Source organism: Falco naumanni, chromosome 14 (genome assembly GCF_017639655.2).
Source record: "Falco naumanni isolate bFalNau1 chromosome 14, bFalNau1.pat, whole genome shotgun sequence".
Lineage (NCBI taxonomy): Eukaryota > Metazoa > Chordata > Aves > Falconiformes > Falconidae > Falco > Falco naumanni.
In genome coordinates, this window is record NC_054067.1 from 23766496 (window position 1) to 23782459 (window position 15964).

At 49.8% G+C, this 15964-nt stretch overlaps 1 protein-coding gene across 2 annotated transcripts in view; it reads left to right on the forward strand.

Annotated features, from left to right (window-relative positions):
- Nucleotides 1-276: 276 nt before the first annotated feature.
- The window catches only part of LOC121097515 (rho GTPase-activating protein 20-like), a 39858-nt gene continuing 24170 nt past the window's right edge, over nucleotides 277-15964 (forward strand). For both annotated transcript variants that reach the window (XM_040614582.1, XM_040614583.1), the window contains exon 1: nucleotides 277-409. The gene's annotated coding sequence lies outside the window, so the exon portion shown is untranslated. The remainder of the gene's footprint in view (nucleotides 410-15964) is intronic.

A 15964-nucleotide genomic window follows, 5' to 3' on the forward strand; every position in this document is an offset into this window, starting at 1 on the left:
CAGGCGGAGAGCGCCGGCTGAGCTGGCGGCCTGCGGGCTGCCGCTTGCCCCGCCGCACACTGGGCCGCGCCCCCCGCCCAGCAGGGGCGGGCTGGCGCCGACGGGGCACTCGGTCCGGCCCCCCCCCCCCGACGGCGCCGGAGCAGAGCCGCTGCCGCCCTGCGCCGGTAGGGGGCGCCGCCGCGCGGCCCCGCCCCTGACCCGCGCCCAGCCAATGGCCGGCGGGGCAGAGCCGCCCCGCTCGCAGCGGCCCGCCCCTCCCCTCCCGGCCGGCCGGGCCGCCGGCCCCGCGCCCAGCACCGAGCCCACCCGTCGACCGCCGACAGTCATGCGCCGGGCCGCGCCCGGGCTGCGGGCATGACAGCGCGCCCGCGCCCCCAGCTGCGCCGCGGGCTCCGCGCGGAGCCAGGCAAGTACCGCGGCGGGGCCGCCCGCTTCCTCCCGGGGCTGCGCTGCGGGGGGGGTCTGCTGCTGGGCCCCCGGGGACTGCGTTCCGGGGAGGGGTGTCTCTCCGCCCCCTTCCTCCGGTGTGCCCGCGTGCCCCCCCCGCGGCCCGGCGGCTAGGTGCATGTGCCGGTGCCGCGCGGCTCAGGCGCTGGCGCGGGGGAGCGGGGGCTGTGCGGAGCCGGGGCCGCGGGGCAGGTGCTGGGGAGCATCGGCTGCAGCCCGGCGGCCGGCGGAGGGGCCCGGTTTCCTCCCTGCGAAAGGGTAGTGGGCTGGGGACGTCGCGGTGTCGGGCCAGGTCGGGGGGAGTGACCCGGGGGGGGGGGGGGGGGGGGGCGTGCCGCAGGGGGCCCGGGGGCTGCCCAGCCTCGAGCGCGACCCCTCGGTCGCTTTCCCAGAGGGGCGGCAGCATCGCGGCGCTTTCGCATCCCGCTGCAGTGCTAGGAAACCTGCCAAGTGCATGTCACTGCATTCGTGTCGGGACACGGCGACAGGCAAAGCAGTCCTCAGCTCCTTTCCTACCGCCTCTTGGTTTTAGATGGCCAGGAGAGGCTGCAGTCTCTGGAGGAGGTGAAGCGTGTGGCAGGGCAGGGAGCGCGCTGCTGGGGAAGGGATGCTCAGTCTGCCGAATGGCAGCTGCCCTGGGTAATTTTTTTAAATTCAACAGAACAAACAATAGAATATCGTATTAGCATGGGGTTAGCCTGAAATAATGGAAAATAAAGAGGGAAAGCTGTAAACATTATTCAAAACGCTAGTTTGAAATTCTCAGACAAATCATCCAAAACAAACAGTAGCTGAGCAGAACTATTTTCTTTGCAGGGAGTTTCCACTGGAATAAATAGCAAGTCCTGTTAAAAAAAAATATTAAAAAAAAAATATCTGCGACTAGTTGTAAATACTTATAGTGCTTGCCAGGGCTGGAGGATGCCCACAACCAAAGACATCCTTCTGATCCAGTTTGGTGTTGTATTGCAGCTTTTGCTGCCGGTTATTTAGAGATGCTTGCAGTTTTTACCTATGGGCCCTACCTAAGAAAGAGGTGTCTGGTTTTCCCTTTACCTTCCCATCTTCTGCATTTAGAACATTCCTTAACATTTGTTTTCCTATCCAGACCTCTGTCTGCTGATGCCTTTATGCAACGTAGACACAGTGTTGCTGTGATGTGCCAACTCTATGGTACCTGCAGAGATGGAAAATGAGAGCCTTTAACAGTATGTTTGTTGCCTCAATGTTACAGCCAGTCGCGGGCTTGCGCAGGAGCTGCACAGCTTCTGCAGGAGCATGGAGCTCCTACATGGAGTGTATTCCCTGGGATGCACAGAGGCACCAGGCACTGCACCTTAGCCTTCCCAGTGATTTCATCAAGGACCTGGTCATTAGTTTGTCCAGCATGACTTTAAGCTAATTAAGCCACTGGTAGTTGATAGTGTATGTATACATGGCAGTGTTCCTCATCATGGGACAGCTGCCCAGTGACTTGCTGAGACCTGGCACAGCTCATGCCCAGCTGCAGGGAAGTTCCTGGGTGCATTTCCTGGGCCCCTGGGCTGGTGCTCTCCAGGGCACACGTAAAGAGAAGTAAAGCATTTAGTTTGTGAGCCAGAGAGAAAGTGGTCAGGTGGACGTTTTGATACGCATGGGCCTTTTAAACCTTCTCCCAGAGGTCTGCAACTAAATAGTTTTCTCAAAAATCTCACCGCCTCTAGCTTGGTTGGGAAGCCTATTTATTTAACGCCCTCTAGTGATGTTTTAAAAATTAACGTAGATTCCAAAGAAAGCAAATATTGAAGTTTGTTGGCTTAAAAAGATTTAAATTTTCTGAGAGTCAGCTGCTTCAGGGAATCCCTGCCAAACACAATACCACACTTTGGATGGGTGCATAACCTGATTTTGGATAGGTGTCTCTAGCCATGCGGCCATAATGATGGTCTCTGCCTCCCCTGCAGACCCTCAGAGCTGCTCGGTGAAGGTCCTTCTGTCAACAGCACTGGACACAGTTCCTTTCTCTTGACCTGTCTTTAAGTGCTGCTGCACTTTAGGTTTTGGCTGAATGCACGTGTAGATCGCTTAATGTGGCTCTGGTCTAGGTGGGATTGGCATTCGCAGAAGAGACCGTTTATGCTTCTTGGTGCTTCACCTTTGTTCATTATAACTCAGCTAGGCTGGCCCCAAAAGTGGGAATTGTGTGCCCTTGTCTTTGCAGAGGAGCTAGCTCTGGGTGCTGGAACTCTTCTAGATTGTAACCAGGGGATGTGACTCGAGCATCAGCATAGTTGGACTGGTTTTACTTCATAGGTATGGGAGATGTCAAGGAGTATACCATTGTTACCATTTCTCTTAATTAGCCTGAAGGTGTAGTGGATGTTTGTTCTTCCTGACTAGCCATGGGGGATCTCAGATCCTCTCCTGCTTGTGATATGGAAGATCCTGATTTGCGGCTCTGATGCAGGGATCCTTCTTGTGGATCCTTCCCTCGTCCCCCATGTGCAGTGTTTCACCAGCACACCATATTCCACCTTCCTGCCTGCCATAGGTTCACCACCTGCTGCTGTTCCACCCTCTGTCACGCCAACACCCTCACAAACACCTCAGGCTCCTCTATTTGTTCTGTTCACCTTCATCCACATATTACTCTACCACCCTTGCCAGTGCTGCCATCACAGCAAGTAGCACCCCAGCAGATCCAAATACACACCCCTCCAAAAACACCCACAGCAGCACTCAGCCACTCAGGCTGTTATGCGCCGGTGTTCTGCTTACAGCGTACAGTCAGAGCTACACCGGGTGGCACCTGTCTCAAACGAACACCCCAGCAGCCTCCGGAGCACCGGCAGCACATCACCCACTTCGCAGCTCTGCTCAGGAGGCAGCCTGTATCCTCCGGCTGGGTGCTGGCATGCAGAGGTCATCTAGAGGGGGTTCTAAAGTATGGTACGTATCTGATCTGTATGGCTGGTTTCTCTGTTAAGACAGGAAACCTGCCTTGCTAGCTCCCAACCTCTCCATGTGCTCCTGGTTAGGGACCTGGCATCTCCTTGGGAGATTCTCTTTGACTTGTCTGTGAAACTGTCATCGATGTGAGGACTTAGGCCTAGTAGAGCAAATAGCAAGTCTGCTTAACAGCACCTTCTCTGTTTCAGCCAGAGTTTGAGACTGTGGTGTCACTGTCATTAAAAAAACTAACCAAAGAAACGAAAACCAAAACAAAAAACAATAAACCCCACTTCTGCTCCTCTTCCATTTCTCTGCATTTTCTCCTGAGGGATCTTAGAGCTGTGGGGAAAAAGGACTGGTGCAGGGCTGGGTGCGCAGGGGACCAACCCCTCTCCTGTCACCACAGTCCTGCCTGCCTTGTGTTCCCCTGAGAGCAAATAGCAGAACAGACGAGGACATGGAAGTTTCCAAAACCTGACACCCATAGTTAGCCCCTCTGAAAACAGGTAGGGTGGAGTTCGGCTTGTGGCATGTGAGAGAGAAACTGAAGCAAAACAGGATGTTTTGTGATTTAAAACTTATTTTTCATAATTCCAATTGAAAGGCTTGGTTTGGTTTTGAAGTTGTCTGCCGCATTTATTGGGAAATTTATCAGCCAAGGAGCTTTGTGCGTATATGTGTGTGTATGCAGATGTGTATGTGTACATGTGCTTGCATAGGGAGAGCAAATGAAGAGGCTAGTGTTCAGCCTCAGGACAGTTTTCTACCTGAAAAGTAGTAAAACCAATAGGAATTAACAGCTAAGTGATGGAAAATACAAATTCCATCTATGTAGCTCTTCTGTAAATCTTGCCGGACAATTGTTTTCTGCTCTGAACACCTCAAAATTGGAAAAATTCTGTCAAATCGTAAAGTATTTATCAAATATTTATCAAAGACCTGCAAAAACACTCATGACTGGAGGTATTAGTTTGCACATAAACATGTGTTAAACCCCAGTAATGGGAAAAGAGGTTGGAAGAGACAGATGAGGAAGCTTTTGGGGTCATCTGTACCCCATAATGTGTCTTGTATTTGGCCTAGTTTCTGCCAATACAGTTTTCACACTGGTTCCTGTATAGGTTAAGGCGAAAGTAAGAAAGAAATACTGGGAGAAATGAAGGTGGGGGATAATGTATGAATCAGAATAAGTATCTTTAAATATGATGTTTCTTGGAGTTTTCCACTGCCTGCCCCTTCAGGCTGCACCAGAAATAGAGGCAGAGAGTGACATCTCCCAAAAACCCCAGGGCCACTTGCTGTCCCCACGGCCGGCGCAGGCTGGTGCTCCAGGAGGAGGTGCTACCTATGTTGAGGTGGCTCCTTTCTGTCCCCTCTCTGTCCCAGACTGTGCCCTTGCACTGGCTAGGAAGAGTCTTGCTCTCTAGCCTTTGGTTCTTTGGAGATGCTGTGCCCGCTCTCACAAAGCCTAGCCTCTGCAAAGCACTGGCATGTTGTTATTGACTGCGGTGGCACACAACAGCTTCTGCCTTGTTCCCATCACTGCTTCTCCTTGGCTCATCTGTGAGTTTCTGTGGTAGCTTGTGGCAGTCGCTCCTGGGAATAATTAGAACAGCCTTATGTAAGGAAATTAATGTGAATAGTTTTATTCTACTGCTTATCTTTTTCCACCTCTTGTGGCATCAAAGAACAGGGACATGTTCTTCAAGGCCACGTGACTTGACTTGCATTGGGTCATTGGCAAGAACATTTTTGCTGTAAGAATGTGCATATTTCTTTGTTAGGCTCGCTTGGCAATCTGGCCTCTGGGTTATTCGATCTCTGAGCATTCATCCTCCATGATTAGCTTCTCTCCTTCCCTTTGCAGTCTGCTGGCAGCTCCTCAGGCTGTGTTTTCAGACCCCTCCTTCACACCTTCTTTTTTTGCATGGCTCAGCTCACAAAATGCTGCTTCTGCCAGCCTTTCCATTCTCAACTTTTGCCCAGCTGCTCAGCAGTTTCTCTCTTGGCCTCTGTCACTGTTCAACCCTTAATGCTTTCCTGCAACTCCAAAAACTGGCAAAAAAGTGCAATTGTTTAAGCCAAAGTCTACTTTTACTTGCCCAACTTGTGTAACTTTAGACTTGCAGCTCCAATGAAATTCACAATGTTTGGATCCTCACTTGAGGCTGGGATGCCTATTTTTCATTTCCATCAACTGTAAAATTCTGTGGGATTTAATCCTACAATTCAGCACAAAGCTATCATGAGTTTGAGGATGAGTTTGGCGGTGAATGTTACTTAATGAGTGTGTTACCCCTTCCGATGCTAACAGACAGATGAGCAAGCAACAGAAAGAGGAAGATGCCTTTCATGGCATGTGTGCTAGCGGAGGTGCTGTTGATTAACCCATTTTTCAGCCAGCCAGCTCTGAGAATGCCATTTAACAGACCAGAGTCTGTATAATGCTAACAGGATGCTTCTAAGGCATAAAGGGATTAATGTTAAGCTCTAATGAAATCCAGATGCACAGAGCTTGCTTCTTTTCAAGGTCTTTTCCATGGCCAAGCTGCAAATAAAATTATTTTATCATTGTAAATAGATAATAAGAAACACCAGACTTGCAATGTGCACCAGGTATTTGATTGACAGGTAGCGAAGGCTGCTGGCAGCTGCCTGAGGGAGAGGATGGGGTCACCCACTGATCCTCTGCCTGTAACATCATTCGTAAGGTGGAATGTGGGACCTTTCTTGGGGAGCACAGTTTGTGCACATGTTTGCATTGGGGTGGGGGGAAGCTGGCTTGAAAACAAGCCTGCTGCTGTCCCTGAGGGAAAGCCGAGGCAGGTAGAGAGGGGGGGAGCGCCTGGCCGGTCCCTGCCGGGGCGGTGTTGGTGGACCACCAGCAGCTTGGCGACTTGCATTGACTATGGGTCCAGGGAGAGGAGAGGATTCATACCATGGCATTCAGGTGGATCTGTGCTGCCTGCCTCATGGACCTGAGGTGTTCTTGCCTCATAAACTCTTTGTGGTTTACACTTTCTCTTCCTGGTGCAGTTTATATCTTCCTGTATCACACACTGAGCGTGGGTGCTGTGCATTTCATGCACTGGTAGTTACTGGGGTCCCTAGTGGGGGCTGGCCCACACACTTGAGCTAAGAGTCCCTGCTCTGGAAAGGCTGAAGTAATTCTGTAGCTGGGCAGACCCAGCTGTCTATGACTTTTTAATTTTTAATATGGCAGGAGGAGGAGTTTTGAACCAGGAGAAGGGAAGGGGGTTATTTTAAAGACAGGAAGGAATGTGTTACATTTTTCTGTTCCTCAGGTTTGGCTCCTCTGCAAGTTTTTCCTTTTGCCAAGGCTCCATTCAGTGAACTATTTACTTGCATTTTTAAAGAAAGAGCATGGTTCTTAATTTACTTTGGCCTCAGTGATGAATATTTATACTGTAAAACTCCACAAGTTCCCTTCCAATTATATACATGCATCCAGCTTTATATCAGAAACTTCTACCCCAAAGTACAAGCCTGAATTAAATGGTTTAAAGGGCTTTATCTAGGTGATGCCCCCACTGTTTTCCCACGAGTCTTGTCATGAGTCATCCCGTAATTGTTTGATGCTATGCTCATAATCAGAGCATGCCACAGCTTGATGCTAGAGACCATACATGTGTGTAGAGCTATGCAGGGGTTTCCTTTGGAGCTATAGAGGCAAGAAGTCCTCGCGAGAGGTTCCTGGCTTTCAGCATTGGTTCAAAGGAAGGAAAGGGATGAGGAAACAGTCCCACTATAAAACTCTATCAGAACATATAGGGGGAATCTGTTGCAGTGGGTTTTCCCCATGGCAATAAGCACTGCAGGAAAATCCCAACAGGTGGCAGGCAGCTCTTTGTTCTAATCCACTGTCAGTAAATATTTCAAATTTAGTCAGCCATGGACAGCAGAATTGCAGCCAAACTGTCAGAAAGAAAGGTGAAGAAATGTTACAAAACAAGGTTTTACTTTTGGCCTCCTGTGCTAGTACTAAAGGGCGGTGTCCTTCCTTTGGCAACTGTTAGTTTCTTGCCAGGCCAGAAGCACAAAGTACGTAAGTATTTCTAAATCAACATCAATATTTATTGATCAATTAGCAATTTGCTGTGCTGTGCTGGCTACAGAGAAGAGACTTGCATTTGTGTGAGCCATAGTTTTTCAAACTGTTATCAATGCCAAAAAGACTTTGTCCAAGTGCATCCTTCAGATGTTCAGCACCTGAGCCTGTTGAAGGTGATGGCTAATATTCATCCTCACTAGCAGTGTTTTTCTTGCAGTGCTTTTGTTGCTGTCCCAGAATACATAGACATGCTCCTGCTGACCCTTCAGATTTACAGGGAAGAGACCACCCATGGATGTTTTCAGCAGCAGTTGCCCATAATTTTCACAGATTCTGTCTATCAACACTGTATCAGTAGGCTGAGGCTTGTACATAGCAGGAACTTTTTTATGTTTTATTCTTGTATCCATCACTTTTCACCTCTCTCTGGTACTGGACGCCACAGTGAGGAAGCGCAGAGCTCCAGGAGGGAGTGGCACAGCTGATGGATGGGAGCTGTGGCCTTGTCTTCCTGCTTAAAGCTTCTTAAAAGCCCCTTTTAGGTACCGTCCTGCTGTTTAGGTGACAGTTGAGAGTTTCACTTTGGTTTAGGATCCTGGGCAGTGCTGTATTGCAGGACCAAGTCCCTGTGCTCATTCCCCAGGCATGGGTGCTGGCGGAGGGCACTGCCATGCGGGCCATGGGTGTGTTCAGTAGCCAGAAGCATAGAGCCAAGCCTTGACAAATTCCACGTGTCCTGATTTGAGGTCCAGCCCAGTGTCATTTAAGAGTGTGGACCATTACATTAGCTGTTCAGAAAGACCTGTTTCAGCCGGGAAGACCATGGTGCTCCACGCGGCAGCAGTCCCCTCTGTGCTTTGCAGGACATCCTCCCGCACTCGCTTCAGCATTGTTCCAGCCTCCTGAGGAAGGCAAGCCCTGCAGGTATAAGTATCCATGGTGAGCAAGGAAAAAAAGTAGCATTGGAACAGATTAGTGTGAGTCAAACGAATCCCCAGCCACCTCCAAGTGGAAAACCCACTCGGGTGTTGGCAGCCAAGAATTGTTTCTCCCAGTCCCCCTTATATGGGACATTTTAAAATAAACTAGCAGGGCTCCATTTCTTGGAAGGAAAAGGAAATATTTCAGTGTGTGTCCTTGCAAACTGATTTACTGCCATCAGGCTCTGCATGTTTTAAGAAATGTTTGAGCTTGGTTGGAGCTGCATTTTAGCAGTAAGGGAGAGGAAAGCAATTAGTGAAACAACACAGGAAGATAAACTTCTGTAAAAAGGCTCAGATAAATATTTACACCGAAGTTTCTTAGCTCTGAGTTCGCATTAGACCCTGCCCTTTCTCCCTGAAGAGACTTGCATCCACAAATAAAATACTGGGCTGTGGCCACCCAACATTATTTTACAATGCCTCCTCTGATTAATTAGGCTAATTATGGATCTTAAGGAATTCAAAGAGGTAAAGTGGTGGCAGTAGAGTTAAAGATTCTCCCTAGCGTTTGCAAGGAAGAGTTAATGCTTTACCATATGCCTGTGCTGGCAAAATTCACCCCTAAGAGCTTGTAAAACTGCTGCACTTTTTTCCCCACCTCTTCTGGGCACTGAATTTGCACCCTATGCAAAGTGAAGTAGTGCAAACTATTAAAATATAAATGGGCAGACATGCATGTCCTTAGCTAACATGAAGAAATATGGAAAAATGAGGCTGGATGGATTGGAGCAGGATCGCATTAGCCAGAAAACGGAATGGGCTGCCAGAGTTTCAGGGTGGTAGGAGGCACAGCGCAATTAGCAGTGTTAATTGGGCTGCATGAGCAGTTAATACTGTTTCTTATTAGGTGGGGTGAGTCATCTATGTTGTGGAAAAGCTTCTATAGCCCCAGTGGTGGCAAAGGGACCTGTTTCTACGGACAGGTAGATGATGGCAAATGTTTAGGTATCAGGAATTCCTGGTAATACTGCCTGAGATTTGCTCTGCTCTGATTCTGTCTGCTCACAAATGCTGTGGATCTGTGGTTTTGGAGAAGCTCATGGGGGAAGAACTCTGTCTTGTTTTCGCAGTGAAAAAGTTGCAATGGTGACTCCAGGGGAATAATATACCTTATGATTTGAGGAGAAAGGACCCCTAGCTTAGACCTCTCCCAGAAGGAAGACCTAGCTCCCAAGCCTAGCTCTGCCACTACTTTTCTGCATCACTGCAGGCATGTTACTTAAATCTTCACTCTGAGCCTCAGTTTCTCCATTTTCCAAGCAGTCCCTTTGAAGCTGGAGTGGAGACGTATGGGATAAGAGTAAGGAAGGGCTTGGTTGAATAACAACTGTAATGTGTTTAGAGCCTGTCAGCTGGAAGATATCATGGTGAAGCGCAGTAGTTATATAAAGGGAAAAGCAGAAAGTCACTTTTGGTAAGGCCACCACTGTCTCAGAAAAAGGCTGTGTTAGTCCTCTGGCAGCTAATCGTTTTCTCAACAGAGCTCCTCCGTCGGTCACCGGCTCCTGGGCATGTCCAGCGGTGGGCATTCCTCTAGACATGTAGGGTTTGCTTCTCTTCCCTTATTCGCCTGCCCTGAAATGCCTGTAGAGCAGCCACGAAGGTCCAGTGTACTGCAGGGATGCTCGTGTGGCAGCTGGGAACGGGGTGTTGTGGCAGCATAACGTGTGGAGCTGCTCTGATGTCTACTGAAAACATTCCTGTTCCTGGGATGAGAAACCTGGTGGTGCAGCTGGTGGATGAGCACTGTCAGCTGGACGCTGTAGCCTGCCTCATCATCTCCTGGCTCTTATGTGTAGTGGATAAGGGCCAGTCTGATGCGTTGGGGTGGAATATCTCATAGAGGTGTGAAGTTTGCCTGCAGAGCCTGACTACTCAGAGGCAGGGAGTGGGAGCAGGTGTGGGGAACGCTCCCAGAGGTGCAGCAGCCCAGGCACCAGAAGAGGCAAAGTACGGTTTTGGTCCAGCTTCCTCTCAAAATGAGGTACTCGTTGTCACTGTAAGGGCTGGGAGGGAGGTGGCTGTAGCCTGCCACCACCGGTAACATCTGAGCTTAGTGATGGATTGCACCCAGATGTGGCAGAGAGGGAGGTATCAGGCTGGGGCTGTTCCTGTAGGTTCTGTAACAGCAGCCAGCACTGATACCTCTCAGCCCCACCCCGGGGAAGGGTAATCCTGACACCCTCCTCAGCAGCAGATAATCCGGTAACGGAGCTCACAGCCCAGCCTGGGAAGGGTGTCATTCCAGGCTTAAAACGGTGCAAACCCACTGTGCTGCAGCACTGTCTGAGCTGACCCCAGACCATCCCTGCTGGGGAAAAAACAGGGTGAGAAGCAGAGGGACAGGCCAGCTTTTGGGGGAAAGGAGCAGATGGCCCCATGGAGGAGGCTCTGTCTGCTGGGGACAGGATTGCAGCCCCTCGAGTTGGGGGGCTCTGTTGTCCTCTCAGGGCTGCTCCAGCCCTGCTGCCCCTGTTTCTGCTCAAGCTGAGGCAAGGGGACCCGGGGCAGAATCGCTGGGAGCTGCAGGCAGCAGCCCAGACGCCTGCTGAACGCTGCTGGAGCTCCACCAGCCAGGAGGAACCGGTGTGCAGGCACTTGCTCGTGCTTCTTGAGGCTGGGGTGATGGAGAGGGTCAGCCAGCCCTCGCAGTCTTGCCAGCTGCTCAGTCCCAGGTCAGCACTGCGAGGGGTAGCTTCAAAAGGTGGATCCAGCTCCTTGGGCAGCCCAAGTCCAGACTGGAGCTGAGGGGGAAGGCTTGGGTCTGCTGCTGTGCAGACCAAGGCAGAGGCTCCAGCTGGCCAGGTAATGACCCAATTTAGCACAGTTCCACCTCAAACAGTTAACTAGTCGTGAAGTTGTTACAGGAAATATTCCAGATTGCACAGGAAAAGCAACAGGTTCAGCCCTCTACCCTGAGATTTCGTGTGCCTTCTGGCAAAGCCAGCCCCTGCAGCACGTATACTCACAGTCGTCTTACACACTCTGACTTGGGGGCAACTAAGTGCAGGACAGGCTGCTCCCCCCTCCTCTAATCAATTCTTTCGAGAACGTTTTCATCTCCTGAGTGTCTTGTCCTGCCTGTCTGGGGACTCACCCCCTGGTTTACATGCCTTACAGCACACAGCACGGGCACTGCTGCTGCGTCTGCTCACATCGTCCCTGTTTGCTGAAGCCAGTGGGCACCGCACTTCTAAAGATTCAGGTTTTAGGCACAGAACGATTTCTGGATGTCTTCTAAAGACATCTCATGATTGAATAGCTCCGTTACTTAGCAAACCTTTCAGATTAGTGCTCCACCCGGTTGATTATTCCTATTACTCTAGTAGCAGAGACACAATAATAATACCACCAAATTACTTCATCATATGCGTATTTCGTGCTACAGCCCTAGCTAGATTCATTATGTTGCCATACAAGCAGTACATAAAACTTGAGAGTTCAGTGACCTTGGCCTGGCTCTTTCCCTATATTACAGGAGTGTAAAGCTACTGACTATGGTAGATTGCAGTGATTTACCCTAGCTGAGGGTTCTAGTGGTCTTTGCTGGACTCTGCTCCATCCTAGAGGTACTCGGCAAGGTTTGTGGCAGCCACCTGACCTCCCATCTCCCCTCCAAGCATGCCCTTGGGACCTTCCTCGCTGCGAGCATCACAACAGAGGCTGTTTGCAGCTCACCACTCGAGGCCAGCTTCCCCAGAGCTGTCGGTGGGGTTACCCTGGTGCTGGGCAGCAGGAGGCAGGGGAGGTTTTGGGAGGTTTTGGGCTGGGGGTCCTGTGGGAAGCAGCCGCTCCTTTTGGAAGCTGGTTTATATAGACCAGGGGTCCTCAAACTTTTTAAACAGGGGGCCGGCGCGTGGATGAAGGGGCAGGCAGTCATCTGCGGCTGCTTGGTTTCTCCCCCCAAACCCCTGGGGGGTGGGGGTGGGGTGGGGTGCGCAGAGGGGTTCTGTAAATACCGGGGACCGGATTGAGGACCCTGGGGGGCCGTATCCAGCCTGTGGGCCGTACTTTGAGGACCCCTGATATAGAGCATGTTTTTTGGAGGGACTGCTCCATTTTGGAGCCTTCTCCCTGTCAGGTCTGCTGGCCTGCCCATCTGGCAGTGGGCTGAGAGGAAGCTGGTTAGCAGTGCCTAACCGTGAGCACCATCGCAACAGCAGATCCCTGCTGTGCATAGCACGTTCCCCTGACTGGGAGCTGGGCAAAGAGCAGGAGACCGGCACGGGAGCCAAGTCACAGCCCGGGCTTGTGTCTTGGTCCTTGAACTCCAAACACTCACCTTTTGAGGGGCACTTGGAGGAGAACTGGCGAAGTTTTTGTCTTATTCTGGGTGGCAATCTGGGGAGGGAATCAAGGCTGAGAAGGCGGCAGGTGGTCTTCCAAGGAGCTGGTGGCATGACATAGGAAGGAGCCCAGGTTTTCAAGCCAGTATCACCCAAGATAGTCTGTCAGAGTGGCACAGCACATCTGGATAAGATGCAGGGCAGGTAGGCACGACTGAAGCTGCATCCCAGTAAGGTGACGCTGAGTGCCCTGCAGTGGATTTCCCTCTTCAGGGGCAAGGGGGTACAACTGCAAGACAGCAGCATTTGGAGCCCCTGCTAAAATTACACTCCTGGTCATGGGCTTGCATTCAAGTTTGTGTGGGTTCCCAAGTGGCAGATGAAATCTGGTAACAAGGGCAGAAGGAGACAGCAGCTGTGCAAGCATGCTTTTCCCTAAAATTCATTTTAAGTGCAAATCAGCATAAAATGGCAAGCCCAGTTGTTTTCAGTTCATGTATCCTAATGCCTGATTTCCTTCTATGCAATGAACAATTTCCCCTTGTCTTTCTTTGAATCTCTCTATTTGGGTTTTCTAACTTGAAATGCAACTGCAGTCTTATACAGGCACTTTGTAAGAGCATCCTGCACTCACATAAACAAGACGTAACAGAGCAGCAGGCAGAAGCGTCTCGCGCTCTCGTTAAGATGCTTCTGTAGGAATGCTGCTGCTAACATAAACTTATTGGATGGAAAAGCAGCAGTGGTTGTTTGCATGTGGATGGATCCAAGCCCAAGAGATCGGTTAATTGTTTCTGTGCTCTTAGCTGGACTCTTAAGTACTTTTTTTGAATGTGGCCGGAGAGCTGAGTAACAATGTATCTACATTTATACAGTAACTTTTGCTCTGTTCCAGTAGGCCACTGAGAAATATGACTTTACTGGGTTCCATTGATTAATAGCAGATCAGCTATCTGCTCTGACGCAACATACCAATACTGTGATGAGAGTTATTTGTAGGAAAAGAGTGTTTCACAAGATCCATCCAAGAATGAGAATAGTTTCAGTGTTACTGGCTCTGAACAATCTGTGATGCTCCAAATAATCAAAGACATTGTGGCCCATGTTTTACTCTTTCTGTTACTTTAGCAACATAAGCCTCCCTAACTGATCTGAATGTCAATATGGAATTGACTCAGAGTTTGCATTTGTAATTTTTTTTTTCTTTTTAAAGAGTATATGATACCCTTTCACTGTCTTCACAGCTAGAAAGTAGGCTCTTTGTCTGACGTGGGCAGAATGACACTGACAGCCGAATATTCCACATAAGAGTAACAGAACATGCCAGCTAAGAGCGTTGGGAGAACGAATTTCCCTTGGAGGTGTGAGCTGGGTGCCTGAGTCATACTAGTGAAATGGTGGTAGGGTCTCTCCATTCAGCAGCATGCAAAGAATTCATGGTGAAACATCAGTATGCTGAGGATAGGGGTAGACCTAAATTAACCCTCTCCCTATGTTTGATCTTACTGCTTTTAAACCCCCTGGGTACAGGGAAGCCAGTCCAGTGTCAGGTCTGAAGTGTGGAGTTGATCTCATTTCCATATGATGGTTTGTAATAAAATGCAGCTTTGAACCTCTTAAATCCTGCTTGTGATGGCACCAGATCCCGTGCAGGGTCTTGTTAAACAACCATGTCGGAGGGAACAGGAGGGGAAACACTCAAGCTCCAGAGTTCGCTGGGGCAGCTGGACTTTTCCTTCACAACACCTTAGACACTGATGGGTGAATGTCCCACATCCAAAGTCACATCTTAATTTTTAGACTATGTCCATCTCTATCTAGCAAAGGACAACATCAGTAAAAGCAGTGCGCAATTCTCCCCTTGTCAAAAGAGAAGGGAGGGGATGGTGATCATTGTTGCCTCAGCAGAGAGCATATGGGGTGGGCACAGGCTAACCGACTGATCTTCCTCGCTGTGTGTTCCATCCTCACAAAGGACGTTTCCACTACAAGACTGCAGGGCGGTATGGACCTATCAGGCTAGTTTTGAATGTGCCGGCTAGCCCCATTTCTTGGCAGACGCTCTGCAGAGCATCCTCCTCCTATTTCTACACTGCTTTCAGACTGGCGTTTCAATCTTTCAGTGGTGACATACCTTATGGCCAAAGCAGAGCTACCCAGGAGCCTTCATGTAGTGTATTTTTTTCCCTGGAAAATGCAGATTAATTGAAAAAAACAAAACATTTTATCAAAACACACTGCTTTGGAAGAGCTTTCCAGTAAAATGAAGGGAGGGCTCCAAAGGAATTCTTCCTGCCACGCAGGATCTTAAAGCTTCCTGCCAGGCAAGTTTCCACTGGAAAATGTCCTCGCTTCATGCCAGCTCACCCACCTAGCCCCATGGTCTGCAGCTTTGCAGCAGCCCTATCATATGGATTAACCCAGAAATCCAAAGTCCTGTGGATCTGTCACATCTTGCTGTGTGCATGGTCCTGCATCCAGGACCTGCATCCAGGTGGCCAAGCCGACCAGCTCCTTGGCTGTGTTTACCTCCCACATTTGGTCTGGAAGCATTAGGGTCTCAGGCCCATGGCAGCATAACCTACTGTCTTTCATAGCATCAGCAGCTCCTGGGTGACAGAGACGTGTTTCCCTGGTGCTGTGCACTGACTGACAGAGATGGGTCTGACTGGGCAGCTTCCCGATGCTGCTATCAGAGTGCACCAGCCTGGTCAGCTTGCAGCAGGTGCTCAGGTCAAAGAAAACTTAGTGCTTTTGAAGGCACAGTGTGTCAGTGTTTCTGAAACAAATATTTCAATTTATGTTTTGCAGAGAAACTGCACTGTTAAAAAAATCTTATTTTCATTTCTGAATGTGAACTAAACCAAATAGCAGCTTTGGAGTGCCACAGATGTTGCAAACTTTGGCCAGCTGTTTGCAATCTCTGACCAGCTATTGACAGAAGGAAAATCCAGCCTGTTCTAAACAGGTGTTGTTACTTTTCATCTCTATCCCACTTTATGTGAAGAATAACACTCAAGTGCAGAGGTCAGTGGGGCAAAAAAACCCCACTGATGCTGGCCAGCTGAGCCAAGGGTGTGGGCCATACATGGGTTTGGAATGAGGGGCATTAGACTCACAAAGTCCTCAGTGCCAAGAAACACACAGCTAAAACTGGCAGCTTAGAGATGAGTAATGTGCAAACATGGTCCAAACTGTTGCAAGTGTTCACGCACTTTCAGAGTATGTTGGATAAACGAGTA